The sequence below is a fragment of the Geotrypetes seraphini genome, chromosome 2 (assembly GCF_902459505.1).
Source record: "Geotrypetes seraphini chromosome 2, aGeoSer1.1, whole genome shotgun sequence".
Classification (NCBI taxonomy): domain Eukaryota; kingdom Metazoa; phylum Chordata; class Amphibia; order Gymnophiona; family Dermophiidae; genus Geotrypetes; species Geotrypetes seraphini.
Window position 1 is genome coordinate 508,695,448 of NC_047085.1, and position 10,135 is coordinate 508,705,582.

Consider the following 10,135-nt stretch of genomic DNA (forward strand, 5'->3'; position numbering starts at 1 on the left):
TGCCAAATACAGTAAAAATTCAGAGGGAATCGCATGCGGACTCATTCTGTTATCGAAAATCTTCTTTATAATGTTCAAAGCATCATCCTGCGGTATAGAAGTGTAGAGTGAAGTAATATCGAGATAAACTATTATGAAGGGAAACATTTTAGGAGGGACCTTTTCTAGTTTAGCCATAAGAATACTTGAATCTTGAATATAGGACTTAATTTTAGGAACCTCACTTTTCAGAAACATGTCAACAAGTTGAGAGAGAGGTTCTAGTAAGGAATCACGTGACGACATTATAGGTTTACCAGGACGATCTATTAGACTCTTGTGAATTTTTGGTAATGTGTAAAAGATCGGTATTGTTGGAAATTTTTGTTCAAAAATCTATAGTCTTTCAAGGTTAAAAAACCTTGTTTTAAGCCTCATCGGTGACTCTTGCTATCTGTTTTTGTAACCTTTTAGAAGGGTCTAAGCGAAGTTTTTCATAGACCTCTTGCTCGTTCAATTGTCTAAGATTTTCTGAATGATATTTATCACTTATCCAAAAGCTCAATCGCTCCTCCTTTATCAGCTTTTTTTTTATCACGATCGAATTGTCTCTACTGAGCTTTTTGATGGACTCTTGTTCTATTTTGTTCAGATTACTGTAATGATATCTTTTATTGACTCTCCAAGATTCAATGTCTTTTAATACACATGATTTAAACGCATTCACTATAGGGTCCAGAGGAATCAGAGGGGACCATGTGCTGTTAGGGGATATTGTTGTGCGATCTTGAGAACTAGGTTGAGCATCAAAATTAATTTTTAGTTATAATTTTCTTATCAATTTTTCTAAGTCCACATTAAATTGGAAAAAATCAAAATTTGTGGAAGGTACAAAAGAAAGACCGAAAGACAAAATTTTAATTTCTTCAGGGCTAAGACTACGTTGAAAAAGATTGATCACCACTGGTTCCTCTGTGTTTGGGACTTAAATTCATGGAATAAAGATCCGAATGAAGAAAATAAGAAGAGACACAAGCACTGGTAAGTTAGATGCAAAGCATTGATAAAGACAGCTAAGAAAGAATATGAAGAGAAACTTGTAAAAGAGGCAAAAACTCATAGCAGTTTTTTTAGGTACATCAAATCAACAAAATACAAAGTGATAAATCATCAGGACCAGATGGTATACATCCCAGGGCATTAAAAGAACTCAAAATTGAAATTGCTGACCTGCCGTTAGTGATCTATATAACTTGTCACTAAAATCGTCTATAGTACCTGAAGATTGGCAATGGTGGCTAATGTTACGCCGATTTTTAAAAAGGGCTCCAGGGGAGATCCAGGAAGTTACAGCCCGGTAAGCTTCACTTCGGTACCAGGCAAAATGTTAGAAACGATTATAAAAAAGAAAATTGTGGAACACGTAGACAAGCATGATTTAATGAGACGGAGTCAGTATGGGTTCAGCCGAGGGAGATCTTGCCACACAAATTTGCTTGACTTCTTTGAAGGTGTGAATAAACATGTGGATAAAGGTGAGCCAGTTGATATATTATATCTAGATTTTCAGAAAGCTTTTGATAAAGGTCCTCACGAGAGGCTTCTGAGAAAATTAAAGTGCCATGGGATAGGTGGCAAAGTTCAGTTGTGGATTAGGAATTGGTAATCGGATAAAAAACAGAAGGTAGGGTAAATGGTCATTTTTCTCAATGGAGGAGAGTAAGCAGTGGAGTGCCACAGGGTCTGTACTGGGACCGGTGCTATTTAACTTATTTATAAATGATCTGAAAATTGGAATGACAAGTGAGGTGATTAAGTCTGCAGATGACACTAAACTGTTCAAAGTTGTTAAAACACAAGCGGATTGTGAAAAATTGCAGGTGGACCTTAGGAAACTGGAAGACTGTGCGTCCAAATGGCAGATGAAATTTAATGTGGACAAATGCAAAGTGATGCACATTGGGAAGAATTACCTGAAACACAGTTACTGGATGCTAGGGTCCACCTTGGGGATTAGCGCCCAAGTAAAGCATCTGGGTGTCATTGTAGACAATACAATGAAATCTTCTGCCCAGTGTGCAGCGGCGGCCAAAAATCAAATAGGATGCTAGGAATTATTAAATAAAGGGATGGTTAACAAGACTAAGAATGTTATACTGCCCCTATATTGCACCATGGTGTGACCTCATCTAGAGTATTGCGTTCACTTCTGGTCTCCTTATGTCAAGAAAGATATAGTGGTGCTAGAAAAGATTCAGAGAAAAGCGACCAAGATGGTAAGGGGAAGGAACTCCTCTCTTATGAGGAAAGGCTAAAATGGTTAGGGCTTTTCAGCTTGGAAAAGAGACAGCTGAGGGGAGATATGATTGAAGTCTACAAAATCGTGAATGGAGTGGAACGGTTACAAGTGAATTGATTTTTCACTTCGTCAAAAATTACAAAGAATAGGGGACACTCGATGAAGTTACAGGGAAATACTTTTAAAAACCAATTGGAGGAAATTTTTTTTTCACTCAGAGAATACTTAAGCTCTGGAACGCATTGCCAGAGGATGTGGTAAGTCTGTTATTGAGAAAGATACGGGGGAAGCCACTGCTTGCCATGTATTGGTAGCACGGAATATTGCTATGCCTTGGGTTTTGGCCTGGTACTTGTGACCTGGATTGGCCACTGTGAGAACGGGCTACTGGGCTTGATGAACCATGGGTCTGACCCATTAAGGCAGGGGTGTCCAATGTCGGTCCTCGAGGGCCGCAATCCAGTCGGGTTTTCAGGATTTCCCCAATGAATATGCATTGAAAGCAGTGCATGCAAATAGATCTCATGCATATTCATTGGGGAAATCCTGAAAACCCGACTGGATTGCGGCCCTCGAGGACTGACATTGGACACCCCTGCATTAAGGCCATTCTTATGTTCTCATGTAACTCTATTCATCATATACTATATACTACCATATCGAACCACAAATGCATTACTTGCAATCCCATTACATAAACACCAAAAGAGAATGCAAAGAGTAATCCTCTCTTCCCCCCCCCCAGACCACATTATAATACCTGGGATCTAGTGATGTTGTGAGGGAAAGAGCAGGATTGAGCCCCAGCAATTCTTGGCCTTGTCAGCTCAAATCTTAAAATGGCTGTCATGATCTCGTATGCTGTCTCATGAGATTGGTGCCAGAGGTTGGACAGCCATTTGAGATCATAGCCAGCATGGGTAGGAGCGACTGGAGATCACTCCTGCCTTGACTACAACCCTAAACCACCAGGGATTGTAAAATAGGCCCAAGGGGGGCATCTGCAGGTACAAGGGAGTGGCAGCTACACCTCTTCAGAGGGGAGATAGAGGGATGGCCAAACTGAAACTGTGGCCACGGTCTTTAAGCTGAAACTAAAATTGGGCAGAGAAAGGAATTTGGGTGATTTTGTCACCAAAACTGAAATTTGATCAGCTTCTACTCATGCCACTTCCAAGAAACAATTCACTATTTCAAAAATCTGCAATTTGTTAGAAACAAATGGTTTTCAATTAAGAAAGAGACCAAATTGAATCCACACATAGAAAATCCCACTGTAAGATAATCAGTCCTCCTCTTAGAAACCACCACTGTCTTCTGGCACATGATTAATACCTTCTGTTTATATCCAACAGATCATCAGATCACACAAGAAAAGAAGCAAGGAGAAGATCCTGTAGAAATAGAACAAGTCCAAAGGCAATCAGGAAACGTCTGTGAGAATATTTCCCAGGGAAATGAGAGGATTAACACAAAGAATTGTAAGCAGGAATCAAAGGAGCATGAAGACCCTACAGGAGACTCAAGGGATGGACATCTAACAGGGAGACCCTTCCAAATTAATAGTAGTGATAAAATGACTTCTGAAGTCCACCATGGTAAGAGAAAAGGAAAAACACACCACAAAGAATTTACATGTATTAAACATAAGAGGAACTTTCCCTTGTTTTCAGAACTCCAAAGGCACAAAAGCAATCATCAAAATGAGAAACTAGATACATTCACTGAGTGTGATAAAAGCTTCACTTGGCTTTCAGAGCTAAAAATTCACCAGAGAATCCATACAAGAGAAAAACCATTTACATGTACTGAGTGTAAGAAAAGATTTACTCGGCTTTCATATCTAAAAAGTCACCAGAGGATCCATACTGGACACAAACGATATACATGTACCGAGTGTAATAAAAGCTTCACTCATCTTTTAGCTCTAAAACGTCATCAAAAGATTCACACGGGCAACAAACCATTTACATGTACTGAGTGTAATAAAAGCTTCACTCAGCTTTCAGATCTAAAAAGTCACCAGAGGATCCATACTGGACTCAAACCATATATATGTACTGAGTGTAATAAAAGCTTCAATCATCTTAGAACTCTAAAACAGCATGAAATGATTCACACAGAAAACAAACCATTTACATGTACTGAATGTAATAAAAGCTTCATTTGGCTTTCATATCTAAAAATTCACCAGAGGATCCATACTGGAGAGAAACCATATGCATGTACTGAGTGTAATAAAAGCTTCACTCGCCTTTTAAATCTAAAATGTCATCAAAAGATTCACACGGGCAACAAACCATTTACATGTACTGAGTGTAATAAAAGGTTCAGTCAACTTTCAAATCTAAAAAGTCACCACAGGATCCATACAGGAGAAAAACCATTTACATGTAACGAGTGTAATAAAAGCTTCAATCATCTTATAACTCTAAAACATCATCAAATAATTCACACAGGCAACAAACCATTTACATGTACTGAGTGTAATAAAAGCTTCACTCAGCTTTCAGAGCTAAAAAGTCACCAGAGGATCCATACTGGAGAGAAACTATTTACATGTACTGAGTGTAATAAAAGCTTTACTCTGCTTTCAAATCTAAAACGTCACCAGAGGATCCATACTGGAGAGAAACCATATACATGTACTGAGTGTAATAAAAGGTTCAGTCAACTTTCAAATCTAAAAAGTCACCACAGGATCCATACAGGAGAAAAACCATTTACATGTAATGAGTGTAATAAAAGCTTCAATCATCTTATAACTCTAAAACATCATCAAATAATTCACACGGGCAACAAACCATTTACATGTACTGAGTGTAATAAAAGCTTTACTCTGCTTTCAAATCTAAAAAGTCACCAGAGGATCCATACTGGAGAGAAACCATATACATGTACTGAGTGTAATAAAAGGTTCAGTCAACTTTCAAATCTAAAAAGTCACCACAGGATCCATACAGGAGAAAAACCATTTACATGTAACGAGTGTAATAAAAGCTTCACTCAGCTTTCAGATCTAAAAAGTCACCAGAGAATCCATACAGGAGAAAAACATTTACATGTACTGAGTGTAATAAAAGCTTCACGCAATTGTCAAATCTAAAACGTCATAAAATGATTCATACGGGAAACAAACCATTTACATGTACTGAATGTAATAAAAGCTTCACTCAGCTTTCAAATCTAATACGTCATCGAAAGATTCACACGGGCAACAAACCATTTACATGTACTGAATGTAATAAAAGCTTCACTCAGCTTTCAGATCTAAAAAGTCACCAGAGAATCCATACAGGAGAAAACCATTTACATGTACTGAGTGTAATAAAAGCTTCACGCAATTGTCAAATCTAAAACGTCATAAAATGATTCATACGGGAAACAAACCATTTACATGTACTTAATGTAATAAAATCTACACTCGGCTTTCAGAGCTAGAAATTCACCAGGAGATCTATACAGGAGAAAAACCATTTACATGTACCAAGTATAATAAAAGCTTCACTCAGCTTTCACATATGAAATGCCATCAAGTGATTCACATGGGAAACAAACCATTTACATGTACCGAGCATAATAAAAGCTTCAGTCAATTTTCAAATCTAAAAAGACATCAAATGATCCATACTGGAGACAAACAATATACATTTAGTGAGTTTAATTAAAGCTGCATTTGACTTTCAAAGCTAAAAAGTCACTAGATGATCCACATGGGAGACAAACCATATAGACTCGCTGAGAGCTAAATTCTATATATAGCACCTTGAAAATCAGTGCTGAAAAATGAGCTATTCTATAAGCTAGATATGGTTTATAAAATAGCATTTACACCTGGGAACTGCACCAACGAAAAGATGGTGTAAGTGCCTGTGACTAAATTTAAATGATGGTTAAATCTTCCAGAAAAGGAATTGAAACCCACTCAGCTATAATTGATATTGAAGCCTTAAGGTCTCTTCCCTTAAACTTTCTCTTATTTGCAATCTGAAATTTGTACTATTGTGTCCAAAGCTAAGAAGTAGAGAGTGACATGGGGACGGGTACCTGCCTTTAAACACGGGGTGGAGGATGAGCACCGACTGTGTCCCCATGTCTTTTTCTAGGCCTTAAACAGGCTTTTTCAAATAGATGGAACAGTATCTATAAAATGCTGGTATCAATAAGTAAACATAAGAACATATTAATAGCTTTACTGGGTCAGACCAATGGTCCATCAAGCCCAGTAGCCTGTTCTCACAATGGCCAAACCAGGTCCCTAGTACTTGGCCAAAATCCAAAGAGTAGCAACATTCCATGCTACTGAACCAGGGCAAGCAGAGGTTTCCCTCATGTCTTAATAACTGACTATGGACTTTTCCTCCAGGAATTTGTCCAAATCTTTTTTTTCCTCTGAATAAATTTTTTTGAATATATTCCAACAATAGCAAGCATATGGTCCTCATAAGACTGCTACAACCAAGTTGAAATCACACATCCAGGTGTTCTATCTAATACGAAGAAGCTTCTCTCTGTGTACTCCATTAAGATCAATTACATGAACCAACTGAGAAATGAATTGTCCAAACCTTTTTGGTAAATCAGCTATGCTATCCGCTTTTACCACAACCTCAGGCAAATTGCTCCAGAGCTTAACTATTCTCTGAGTGAAAAAATATTTCCTCCTATTGGTTTTAAAAGTATTTCCCTACAATTTCATCGAGTGTCGCCTAGTCTTTGTAATTTATGATGATTTGAAAATCTTACAAGACAACAGAGAACCAAATGGTAATCTATTAGCAAAATAAACAAATATTAGACCATTTACAAAAAATCAAAAATGAACACCAATTCTAAATATACTCATTAAATCATAGCATTTAGTTAATTTATTTAGCTATGAGTTCATTTAAATTTGAATTAAGCCTCAGACTTAGGAGTACATCTTCCCATCCTGGGACTTCTTCAAGAGAAGAATGACTTATTCTCTTGCCTCCTTATAACATCACTTCCTACCAATGTATTGAATTCATTAATCAACTAACTTTTTTTAAGCCTACATTGATCTTATATAAAAATGCTAATAAGTTTTATTTCCACTATCTATATAATTTAATTTTTTTTTTTAAATTAATCAATTTTAAAAAATTCCTTCAATATTCTCACTTTTTTGGTATGAAATTGAAGGAGGTGCTAGACAGATGAAGAAGTAATGAATTGGAAGAATAACCTTGAATGAGATAACTCTGAAGGAGAATAATTAGATGAATTGAGAATATTAATTACGGGTTGGTTTTGAGTTTCAAAAATGGCTTGATGATTCTTTGGAATTTATGTGTACCCCATACCAAAAAAAGTGAGTTTTTCAAATAGTGAGCGAATTGAAAATCTTAACACATCTTGTAAACTGGTAACTGAATTCAGTGATTAAAGAAACTGCTTTTGGATTGAAATGAACCACTGTTAAATGGCATCATTTGTGTTTTGTCTGCCTTTGATGTGCCATCGAGAGTCTTGTTTGCTGATCAGATTCATACCACTTGCAATGTCCTTCCATCACGTGCTCAGTTGGTCAGGCATCTTACTGTTACTGCAACAGACTCATAGAAACATGATGGCAGATAAAGGCCAAATGGCCCATCTAGTCTGCCCATCCGCAGTAACCATTTCTCTCTCTCTCTCTCTTTCTCTCTGAGTCCCCATGTGACTATCCCACTTCTTCTTAAATTCAGACTCTGTCTCCACCACTTCTTCCGGGAGACTGTTCCACACATCTACCACCCTTTCTATAAAAAAGTATTTCCTTAGATTACTCCTGAGCCTATCATCTCTTAATTTCATCCTATGCCCTCTCACTCCAGTGCTTCCTTTCAAATGAAAGAGACTCGACTCATCTAGGTATTTAAACATCTCATCTCCCCTCTCCCACCTTTCCTCTAAAGTATACAGATTGAGATCTTTTTTTTTTTAACTGTTTAATTTTGCAAAATAATATACAACAATAATACAAAAGCCTCTACCCAAGACTGTATTATGGCCCACCATACATGCCTTCAGAAACAACAATCCCAAACCCCATCCCAAAGACCCCACAACAAGCAGCCTTACCAAACAAAGCTCCCATAGGAGAACTCCGGACCAGAATATCCCATGAGGCACCTAGAGAGCGAAAGATATGATTCCAAAAGGATTGTATGTTAGGACGTTGCCAGAGGGCATGAGCATATTTGTTACATGAGGAAGAGATAAGCCAGCAGGAGTAAAGTACGCCCTATGTATGACTGTAGGGTTGCCAGATTTTGTGGAATTAAAATCTGGATCCATGGCCCACCCCAAATCCTATCCCATTCCGCCCCCACTGCCCTGCCCCAGCCCCGCCTCCCTCAGCATGTTCACTTGCCAGGAGGGCATCTGAGCAGGCGAAAGTGTAACATCACTGTATTGCATCCGTGCATGCGCAAATGCTGTCCCGACATTGCTCCTAGCTGGAAGCTTTTCAAAACCTGGACAAAAGTGCCAGGTTTTGAAAAGTTGTCCAGACACCCAAACATGTCCTCTAAAAGAAGGACATGTCCAAGGAAATCCAGACTTCTGCTAACCCTATCTATAAGTGCACTCTCTCCAGACATGTTATGATTTTTGAGAGTCGTAGAATCGCCTAACATCTGTGGCCCCTGATTCTTTTTCCTGTGGCTCCTCCTTAATATTGTGGACTATTTCCTTATTTGTGTAATTTTCTCTTATTAGTTTACTGATTTCTTTATTTCAACTGGTATTTTGCTTGAATATTAAATATACAGTATGTGTGTGTTTGTATAAAAATGTAAAATATAAAAAAATAATTCCACTCCATTCTTTATAGTCTAAGATTGTATGTCATTTAAAAATGAAAAGGCTCTCTTTTTACGAATCTATGCTTTTTATCTTTGAAATAATACTACATCCAAGTGTCTAGTGTGAAGTGACGCCATTCTGAAACAGGGCGATGTCAGCGCACTGATTTCTAAGCCCCTGTGAAAGAATGCTGAATTATTCCCTCTCTCCCCCTTACCTGTCACAAATTAACCCTTATCTTAAGCAGTCCTTATTTGGAAAGGACATCAGCTGACAGGGAACAGGTTTTGTCTACGTGTTAATCAGGCATTGCCTACGTGCAGAGTTCAGAGTGACACGATGTAAATGCATGTGACTTTGTATTCTACCAATCATTAGTGATGTACACAAGGGAGTTAAATGTAATGTAATGTAATTTATTTCTTATATACCGCTACATCCGTTAGGTTCTAAGCGGTTTACAGAAAATATACATTAAGATTAGAAATAAGAAAGGTACTTGAAAAATTCCCTTACTGTCCCGAAGGCTCACAATCTAACTAAAGTACCTGGAGGGTAATAGAGAAGTGAAAAGTAGAGTTAGAGGAAAAATAAAAATAAAATAAACATTTTAACAGCATTGATCTAAATGCTTTGGAAGGTAGAAGAGAGGAGAGAAAGGAATAGAAGCAGAAGGGGGAGTCGTTGAACAGTAGAATTCTGGAGAAATTTAAATGATAGAAATAGAACAAAACAAAGTCAAAAGGCAAAACAATAGATAAGATTAAGTTACTATGATGTCAGTTTGGAGCTGACCCTTATCCTGCGTGTGTGTGTGCTGTGTTCCATCCCTACACTAGGACAAGGGAAGAGCCGAACACATAATCTTCATAAATATGGTAAATTTTTCGTAAGTATATAGATTGGTTAATCTGGTTTTCAGTATCTGATGAGGTCAGGAATTGTTTTCCTCTCATGTGGGTGGAATCTGTAAAAGGAAATTTCATGTGATCTCCAGAGATCCCCCCCCCCCCCAGGTCCATGGAACTACCGCGGGGATGGACA

The 10,135-nt window shown here is 37.8% G+C and overlaps 1 pseudogene; it reads left to right on the plus strand.

The window, feature by feature from the left end:
- The window catches only part of LOC117354612, a 31,554-nt pseudogene extending 23,824 nt beyond the window's left edge, over positions 1 to 7,730 (plus strand).
- Positions 7,731 to 10,135: the final 2,405 nt, after the last annotated feature.